At 41.1% G+C, this 9,584-nt stretch overlaps 1 long non-coding RNA gene across 1 annotated transcript; it reads right to left on the reverse strand.

Moving 5' to 3' along the window:
• Positions 1–3,462: 3,462 nt before the first annotated feature.
• Positions 3,463–8,465, reverse strand: LOC121001745. Its single transcript, XR_005779127.1, has 3 exons — positions 8,220–8,465; positions 7,679–7,690; positions 3,463–3,473 (listed from the first exon to the last, which is right to left on the reverse strand). It is a non-coding gene; the product is annotated as an uncharacterized LOC121001745 (long non-coding RNA).
• Positions 8,466–9,584: the final 1,119 nt, after the last annotated feature.

The following is a 9,584-nucleotide window of genomic DNA, read 5'->3' on the forward strand; positions in this document are numbered from 1 at the left end:
CAAGCGGCATGTTCTCCCGTACTCGAACTAGTCAATGCCCGGCTAACCACCGCGGCCTTTCTTACGTACTTTCAGGTTAGTTGACAGGTCCAGGGGTCGGTCCTCGCTGGATCACAGGACATTCCTTCCGCATGGGCGCGGCAGCGGCGGCGTCCATGCATAAGGTGCCAGTACATGTCATCAAACGGTTGGGTCGTCGCAGTTCCGTGTGTTCCATACGTAATATCCCGGATCCTTATACGAAATATCATTGGCTTTCGAGTTTTGGTCTGTAGTTTCTGTTATCAAGTTTTCTAACTCCTATGCATGGTTCTTTTGGCCCCTTTAGGCTACCCTTCGATAAGCAGTTCCGGCATAACTCTGCTGCTTCTAGGTTGGGGGGGTGGAGTATAGGCGTAGGTAGGGGACCCTCTCAGCATGAGCCGATCCGAGCACAAGTGGTAGGCAATTAAGAGTGCCGTATTTGTGTGAGGGGAGGCGGGGCGTTCACTATTTAAACCTGGCCCTCCTCCCCCCACTTGTCGGTTCGAACGATTTCAACCCACCCAGGAGCCCTCCCTTCTTTCAGGTCTCATTATTGGGGTAGCCCCCTTTAGGCTACCCTTCGATAAGCAGTTCCGGCATAACTCTGCTGCTTCTAGGTTGGGGGGGTGGAGTATAGGCGTAGGTAGGGGACCCTCTCAGCATGAGCCGATCCGAGCACAACTTTGATGCAATGGTGTATATATTGGCACAGAAGGGAAATGAGGACATGTCTTTTTGAAGGGGCACCATGAGGATGTTTTATACAACACTTAATTTCAATGTCAACGTCCACAGCACTATATATTGTTTTATTACATCAGCCATGGCCATCGGTGGCTCTCCTGCTGTAGTGAAACTACAGCTGTCACCATGCCCTGCTGTAGGCTGCTATATTTTTTATGTGTGGACATGCTTTCAGTTGTAGTTATTATACAGCTGTCGAGCTTCATATTGTGTATCAATCTATTTTTAAAATATAACTGGTGACTACTGTTTTAGTATTAGAAAGTGCTTTTAATACATAACGTTTAGTTTACATCATTTTGTTCCATCCAGAGAAAGTACAGTCCTGATCAAAAGTTTAAGACCACTTGAAAAATGGCAAAAAATCATATTTAGCATGGCTGGATCTTAACAAGGTACCAATGCAACAAGAAGAAATGGGAGCGAGACAAAACATTTTTTGAGCATTCAATTTAATGAAAACAACGAATAAACTGAAACAGGCTGTTTTTCAGCTGATCAAAAGTTTAGGACCGCACCTCCAAAAAAAAACTAAACCCCCCCAAAACAGAAATCCAACTTCCAAACATGAAGTCAGTAATGAGTAGCTCCGCCGTCATTGTTTAGCACTTCTACAATTCGTTTCGGCATGCTTGATGCAAGCGTTTCCATGAGGTGAGTGGGAACATTTCTCCAAGTGGTGAAGACGGCCGCACCAAGGCCATCTACTGTCTGGAACTGTTGTCCATTTTTGTAAACTTCCCTTGCCATCCATCCCCAAAGGTTCTCAATTGGATTTAGATCAGGGGAACACGCAGGATGGGCCAAAAGAGTGATGTTATTCTCCTGGAAGAAGTCCCTTGTCCTGCGGGCATTGTGTACTGTAGCGTTGTCCTGTTGAAAACCCAGTCGTTACCACACAGACGAGGGCCCTCAGTCATGAGGAATGCTCTCTGCAACATCTGAACATAGTCAGCGGCCGTTTGACGCCCCTGCACTTCCTGAAGCTTCATTGTTCCACTGAAGGAAAAAGCACCCCAGACCATTATGGCGCCCCCTCCACTGTGGCGCGTAGAAAACATCTCAGGTAAGATCTGCTTGTCATGCCAGTAACGTTGGAAACCATTAGGACCATCAAGGTTAAATTTTTTCTTATCAGAGAATAAAACTTTCTTCCACCTTTGAATGTCCCATGTTTGGTGCTCTCTTGCAAAGTCCAAACAAGCAGTTCTGTGGAGTTCAAGGAGACGAGGTCTTTGAAGAAGTTTTTTGTTTTTGAAGCCATTCAGTCTCAGATGCCATCTGATGGTTATGGGGCTGCAGTCAGCACCAGTAAGGGCCTTAACTTGGGTCGAGGATCGTCCAGTGTCTTGACGGACAGCCAATTGGATCCTCCGGCTCAGTGCTGATGAAATTGTTTTGGGTCTTCCACTTGACTTTTTTGTTACATAACCCTCAGGATCATTTAAGAAATTCCAAATGACTGTCTTACTGCGTCCCACCTCAGCAGCGATGGCGCGCTGTGAGAGACCCTGCTTATGCAGTTCAACAACCCGATCACGTTCAAAAAGGGAGAGTTGTTTTTGCCTTTGCCATCACAACGTGTGACTACCTGACTAGAAAATGACAATGAATCCACATCTTTGCCCAGATTTGGCCTTTTAAAGGCATGTTGTCCTAAAATTTTGATCAGCTGAAAAACAGCCTGTTTCAGTTTAATCGTTATTTTCAATTAATTGAATGCTCAAAAAATGTTTTGTCTCACTCTCATTTCTTCTTGTTGCATGTTGAACCTTGTTAAGATCCAACAATGTAAAATATGATTTTTTTTAACAGGCCATAAACGAAACCCCAACGTTTCGGTCGTGTAGCGACCTTTTATTTCAGATTCGATAGTCCGGAATTCGGTCCTTAGTGATCTAGATTCTATGCGCGCGCTTCCTGACTGAGGTGACGTTGGTCGCACGCAGCGTCACCTCCGAGGAGACGCTACATTCCAGCCCTTAAGAGAAGGCGGCACGCCTTAACTGGCTTCCTCTTCCAGAGCTCAGAGCTCTCACTTAGGCCACAGGTAAAAGTACTTCCCATGTCCTCTCCAGGCTACTCTGCATTATCTTTGATTGTCTCTCTCCATTTGCATCCATCATGCCGCTCTCCTCACTTCCACTTCTTGGGCGTAATTTATTGCTTTATATGTACCTATACATTAATCATAGGCGTTTCTATGTAAATATCATTTATGCACATTATGTACCTATGCATTCCCTACGTTAACTACTTTTTTACTTTGGACCATATTGCTTGGACACGGAGCTATATATGATTGTTTATCCAGTCTACATTTATGCTTAATCCTTCCCTAATTATATGGAAATGGCATCTATTATCATTATCTACATATTTATGTTATATCTAAGCTATCACCACTTCCATCATTTAGTTATCCAGGATACCTTATATGAGATTGTCTATATTCTTTTCAGATCCCTTGATAAAGGTCGCTACACGACCAAAACATTGGGGTTTCGTTTATGGCCTGTTACATTTATACTTTCTCTGGATGGAACAAAATGATGTAAACTAAACGTTATGTATTAAAAGCACTTTCTAATAAGGACCTCTGGTGTGCCGTGGATTTCTCCTTGGAATAGATTGACGTATGTCCTCTACAAGCACCCACCATCAAGGGTGTGCAGATCTCATCCATCTCTTGTATTGTTTCTCTGCTGATCTCTCACCCAGAACCGATGTCTACCAATCCATTTTCCTACGACACTGAGACTGCAAGCAACATTATCGCTCAAGTCCAGTTGGGAAATGAATTCCTACATATTCCATCTCAAGAATGGAAAATAGGGACTACACACGTGACCTTCAACGTCTGACCTCCCTACGATTACATTGCAGCACTCTGACGGAATACCATAAGTAAATACCAGTATTAGATGAATCTCGTCTAGTGGTTCCAAACCGACTGAATGTATCCAACTGGACGTGACTCAAAAAAAGAAAAGAAAACACTATAAAAGGCGCCACTCCCAAGAGTATGGACGAGATAAGTATGGTAAGTAATCTCCCCTAATATCAGATGATGGTGACGATACAGAATAATCTCCTGACAGGAGGTAGGTGATTTTGAAGATAGTAGTACTCACTTCACAGGGGGGGTAGTCACAGGATAAAGCTCAAGACACCCGTGACCAACTGCCCCCCTAGCCAGGATCGCATATCAGATGGTATCAATTGATGGCCGCCAAACGATAAGGCTTCTGATCAAATGCAGTTTATTTTAGTAAAAAATACAAATATATTCCAACGCGTTTCGGAGGTCTCACAACCCTCCTTTTTCAGGGGAATCAAGAAGAAAATATATAAAATAAAATAAAACATATAGAATAACTTAATACACAGAGTGAACAAATATACAAATAAACATATATTCTAATGCATAAAAAAACAAATAAAAAAATATAAATATATATATATATATATATATATATATAGAATAAAATTTCTATACAGAAATGGCCGGGTATGGGGACAACTATACTATAAATATCCAGTACAGTGTAGTTCCACTTGTAAATCAAACTATTCGGCATTGAATTTGTGAACAATATAAACCTTTTAGCCAATTCAGACATCATACCAAGTATAATTAGTTTGCATTTATATATATTAACGTGTCTCAACTTTACCTTCAGGGGTCTTTTGACAGAGGTCTCCAGTACTTCAGGAGGAGATAGTCCCACTGTATGTACTTCACCTTTAATGGATGCTTAAATAGGATAAGGAAAGCACATGGGGGTGGCGTCCCAGGGAAAGAGGGCCCGAAACCGGAAGTAGAGGTTTATCCATTATTGGTGGAATCCATGGTTATAGTGAACCTAAGGACCACCTCCCTACTGTAATAGTGATAGTGAGTACTCCTATCTTCAGAATCACCTACCTCCTGTCAGGAGATTATTCTGTATCGTCACCATCATCTGATATTAGGGGAGATTACTTACCATACTTATCTCGTCCATACTCTTGGGAGTGGCGCCTTTTATAGTGTTTTCTTTTCTTTTTTTGAGTCACGTCCAGTTGGATCCATTCAGTCGGTTTGGAACCACTAGACGAGATTCATCTAATACTGGTATTTGTTTGTTGGGATTGGAAATTGTTCTTCACTTCCCTCTAACACTTGTGCTGCCTTCCCTTAATATTTACTGAACGGCACGTAGATGGTGGTGCTATTTTATAATTAATTTTTTATTTTCCTTATCTACACAAGCATCTTCTCCATTCCTCTGGCGCCTTTTCTCCAGGGCTAATAACCGTGGTGGAACCACTCAACCTCTTTTTTCTCTTCTCCTATTTTCATTCCATGGATCAACGGGGGATATATCCCCCCACGACCAGAGGACGAATGGCTGACTCAGGATGGAGTTATATTGAAGATGATATTCCATACCTTCTTAACAGACTCAAACATGAATTGGAACAATTACTTGCTGGGTTTGACCGTCCCTATCCTACCAAAACCTCGGAGGGCTCTTGGACCTCGCCCCATTTAACTAAGGAGGTAGGAGGTCCTGTGGATCCTGGTGACAACATCATCGAGCTGACAAAAGACTTCATTCATAATGAATTGGACTGTTTTTTTCTTTCTATCTATTTATTATTTGATATTATACCGAGAGGTCTACGATTACCTCTGAAACCAACCTTTCTCAAAGACCCCTCTTTTGAAAATCAGTGGCTGAGCATCAGTGACCGCTGTTCTAGGGATTATATGAGAACTCTTATTACAAAAAGGAAACAAATATGTGTAGATCTTGCGAGGAAACTGAAAAGTCATCTGAAAAGGGGTGCTAGTAGGATATAACCCCATTCCCCTCTATTTCAGAAAAGGGAAATGTTCAGAATCTTTGAATATAGGGAAGTTAGAACCAAATGTTCCAAATTTTATAGGGATCTATCTGACTATAGAGATCAGAAGGTGAGGTTGTGGGATAGGAAAAGAGCCCATGTTACCTCTAGAATAGTCCCCCCTGTAGGTAAAAGACCCCATAATCAATTTGGGATCGAGAATAGAATTGTGGAGAACAAGAAACCACTAACTTATGCAGAGTCAGTCATCAAAGGTAGAACCATCTATAATAGTAATAGAAATGGGCCTGACCACTGGAAGAATAAACCAATGAATAGTGCTACCCAGGATTTCAATTGTAAGAGACCGGTCCCCTTAATGTCCAAATATATCCCTAAGCCATCCAGTAGGACCCCCTTACCCCATCCGACTTCTTATCACCCACCCTTGTCGGCAGCCAAAGAGTCATGTCCCCTTCAGACACGGACACCTAGGCAAGGGGAGTCTTCCCAATCAAATACCCTCGAAATAACATTGATATCGCCAACAACGAGGAAAAAGACATCAAACCCCGAATCAGCAATACATGCCAATCTTTGTAATATTTCTATATATCACACACCTTTAGGGAGCCGTCCTACTGACTTGGAAGGACCCCATGCTGAAACGAATACAGGCCAATTGGGGGTATCATCCAATCCTTCACCCTCCAAATCGGTTGTGTCAATCTTAGATATCACAACACATTCAGTATCCACCAGCAGTCCAGAACCGGTTGTGTCAATCTTAGATATTTCAACACATTCAGTGTCCACCAGCAGTCCAGCACCAGGAATATCCACTTTAGATATTTCTACACATTCAGTGTCAACGAACAGCCCAGACCACTTCTTAAAATTACCACTAACAATAGTAGATAATAGTTTTTTAGAACGAATATCGCCAACAGCCAAACCAATGAAGAACCTGACACCTCCGATGCGAAAAAACTGGACCACCACTCTGTCCGTAAGTCCGTATTTGACATTAATGAGTCAACCTCGAACCCAGGTCCATCACATCACACCAAAATTACCCAATTCTTTCATCCACTAAATCAATCTCGCAAAAGACAAATTTCCGGCCTAGAGGGAGAAGAGGTGGAAAACATAGACAGTCCCGCAAAGAAAAAATTAAAACCAAGGAAGAACCTGAAATGATAGCACCTGCCACAGTAGAAAGATCCAAGGGTATATTCAATCTTTCGAAACACAACTTACATCCCAGTGAGGTATTGCTTTTGAGCAAGGGTCTCTCGTTTTGCCCCACTGACCAATCTGATCTCTTTGAGGTGTTTGTTGACCTGAATCAATTCATCAGGAAATTGACACTCCAGAGACACTTCGCTGGGAAATCTCTAGAACCTAAAAGTATGCTGAATTCGGTCCCTACGTTGACCGACATATCTATTCAGACACCTATCCCCTGTGATCTTGAAGGGAAATCCACTTTTTACCCACTGGATAGCAAAGGTCCCTTCATTGAATATTTCTATGACGTGACAATGCGAGACCTAAAAACTGCTCTGATCAAGCCACAAAGAGAGAACGCCGGTAAGGGACTAGACTGTAAAATCAAAGATAATTTGAGGCATCGAGAAAAACTTGCCATAAAAACCCTCATGAGAAACAGGGACATTGTGATAAAAAGTGCTGATAAGGGGGGGGGGGGGATTGTCATCTTGGATACAGAATATTATATTGCGGAATCCATGAGGATCCTTTCAGATGAAAACTTCTATAGACCCCTCTTAGAGGACCCCACTCGGGATTTTAAGAAATTACTGTATGAGCTTGTTCTATCAGGGTACGAAGGGGGTATCATAAAAAAAAAATTGAAAACCTTTCTTCAAACTGCACATCCGTCTACTCCACGTTTTTACTTCTTGCCGAAGATACATAAGTCCTTAACCAATCCTCCAGGTAGGCCGATTATATCAGGGGTTGGGGGCTTAACATCAGCCTATGTGGATAATTATCTGCAAAGATATGTAACAAAGCTCCCTTCTTATATTAGGGACACGGCCCACCTCATAACCTCACTAGAAAGCTTTCGTTGGGAAGATGATTTTATTTGGGTAACACTAGATGTGTCAGCCCTTTACACCAATATCAGACATGAACTGGGTATTGCTGCTATAGTCCATATGTTGTCCCAGGATGTACAGATGCCAGACAATCAGAGAGATTTTATTTGTAGGGCCATAGAATTTATTTTAAAACATAATTATTTCACTTTTAATAACAACTTTTATCTACAAACCCAAGGCACGGCAATGGGCACGAAATTTGCGCCATCCTACGCTAATTTATTTATGGGTATGTTTGAAGAGAAGATTGGCCTTTTATCCCATCCCAATATTACATTTTATCTGAGATTTATAGACGACATTATTTTTATTTGGAAGGGGGATAGTACTAAACTATGTAATTTTATTGAGAAACTGAATTTAAATGATTGGAATTTAACCTTCACCTTGGAATATAGTACCACATCGGTCATCTTTTTAGATCTTAAACTTACCATAGAAAGTAACAAAATTGTTACGCAAACTCATTTTAAGACGGTCGATGCAAACAGTTATCTTGAGTACACGAGTTGTCATCACTCCAAGTGGATTAGAAATATCCCATTCAGTCAACTAAAAAGGATTAGGAGGAACTGTACTGACGACCGTACGGTGAAGACTCAAATAGGGTTCCTCAAGAAGAGGTTCAGGGACAAAGGGTACCCAAAAAAAACTATTGGAAGATTCCATCAAACGGATCTCGAAAACATCCCAACTGGATAGTCTACAACCGAAGGTTGTCAATTCAGCATCTGGAACAAAAGATCCTGGCCCAATGCGCCATCTAAGTCTAGTTACCAGATACAGTTCTCAACACAACCTCATTCGGGAAATTCTCAGAAAGAACTGGTCCATATTATTAAAGGATCCCCTTTTGAATAAAGGCATCACACCTACACCTATTCTGACGTTCCGCAGAGCAAAAACTCTAAAAAATCTAGTGGCCCCCTCCTGTCCAAAATTAGATCACGTTTCGGATATAGAGAAAAAAATAAAAGGCACTCCGGGTATATTTAAGTGCAAGGGCAGTAGGTGTAAGTGTTGCCTTATGATTACTTATGGCATTAGCAATATTATAAATCCCTCGAATGGCAAAACATTTACGTTCAAACAGCATATGGACTGTAGCACGATGAATGTGATCTATCTCCTGCGGTGCTCGTGTTCACTCTTTTACGTAGGCTGTACCACACAATCCCTGCGTGAAAGAATGAACGAGCACCGCTCAAACATTACAAGGAAAGTACTCACGCACAGTGTCTCCAGACATTATGCTAAAATACATGATGGCGACCCTGCATGCCTGCGTGTGACACCAATTGAACAGGTCACACACTGTTTCCAGGTATTATGTAAAAAAGAAATGTACTGGATATTCCACCTGAACACCCTAACACCCTTTGGTCTTAATGAGTCCCTGGAATATGTTAATTTTTGAATTATATATATTTATTTATTCATACGGATTTTTGATTGGTATAGGAAAATCTTTTAGATATGGAATTTTTTTGATAAAATAAATATTTTGGGATATATCCGATGAATATTTTATTAGTTTTTTGTAGTCCCATGTCTCTAGTACTTATATATATATATTTTATCTTATATATATTTCTTATTATTATTTTTATTTGTATTTCTATATTTATATATATCATTTTTCATTGAAGGGGGAGTCTATCTAGCTCCATATATACTCCATTATTATTTTCACCCCATTTACTATTTTTATAAATTTTTAATGCCTGGCACTTTATGTGAGCTTACTTCTATTTTATCTAATGGTTCTCCCTTCTGGAGGAGTATATGGTCAAAGTATGGATATGGATATATATATACAACATCTGGTCCCTGCATCCCTGTGATGAACTCTCT

This window comes from Bufo bufo, chromosome 5, assembly GCF_905171765.1.
Source record: "Bufo bufo chromosome 5, aBufBuf1.1, whole genome shotgun sequence".
Classification (NCBI taxonomy): domain Eukaryota; kingdom Metazoa; phylum Chordata; class Amphibia; order Anura; family Bufonidae; genus Bufo; species Bufo bufo.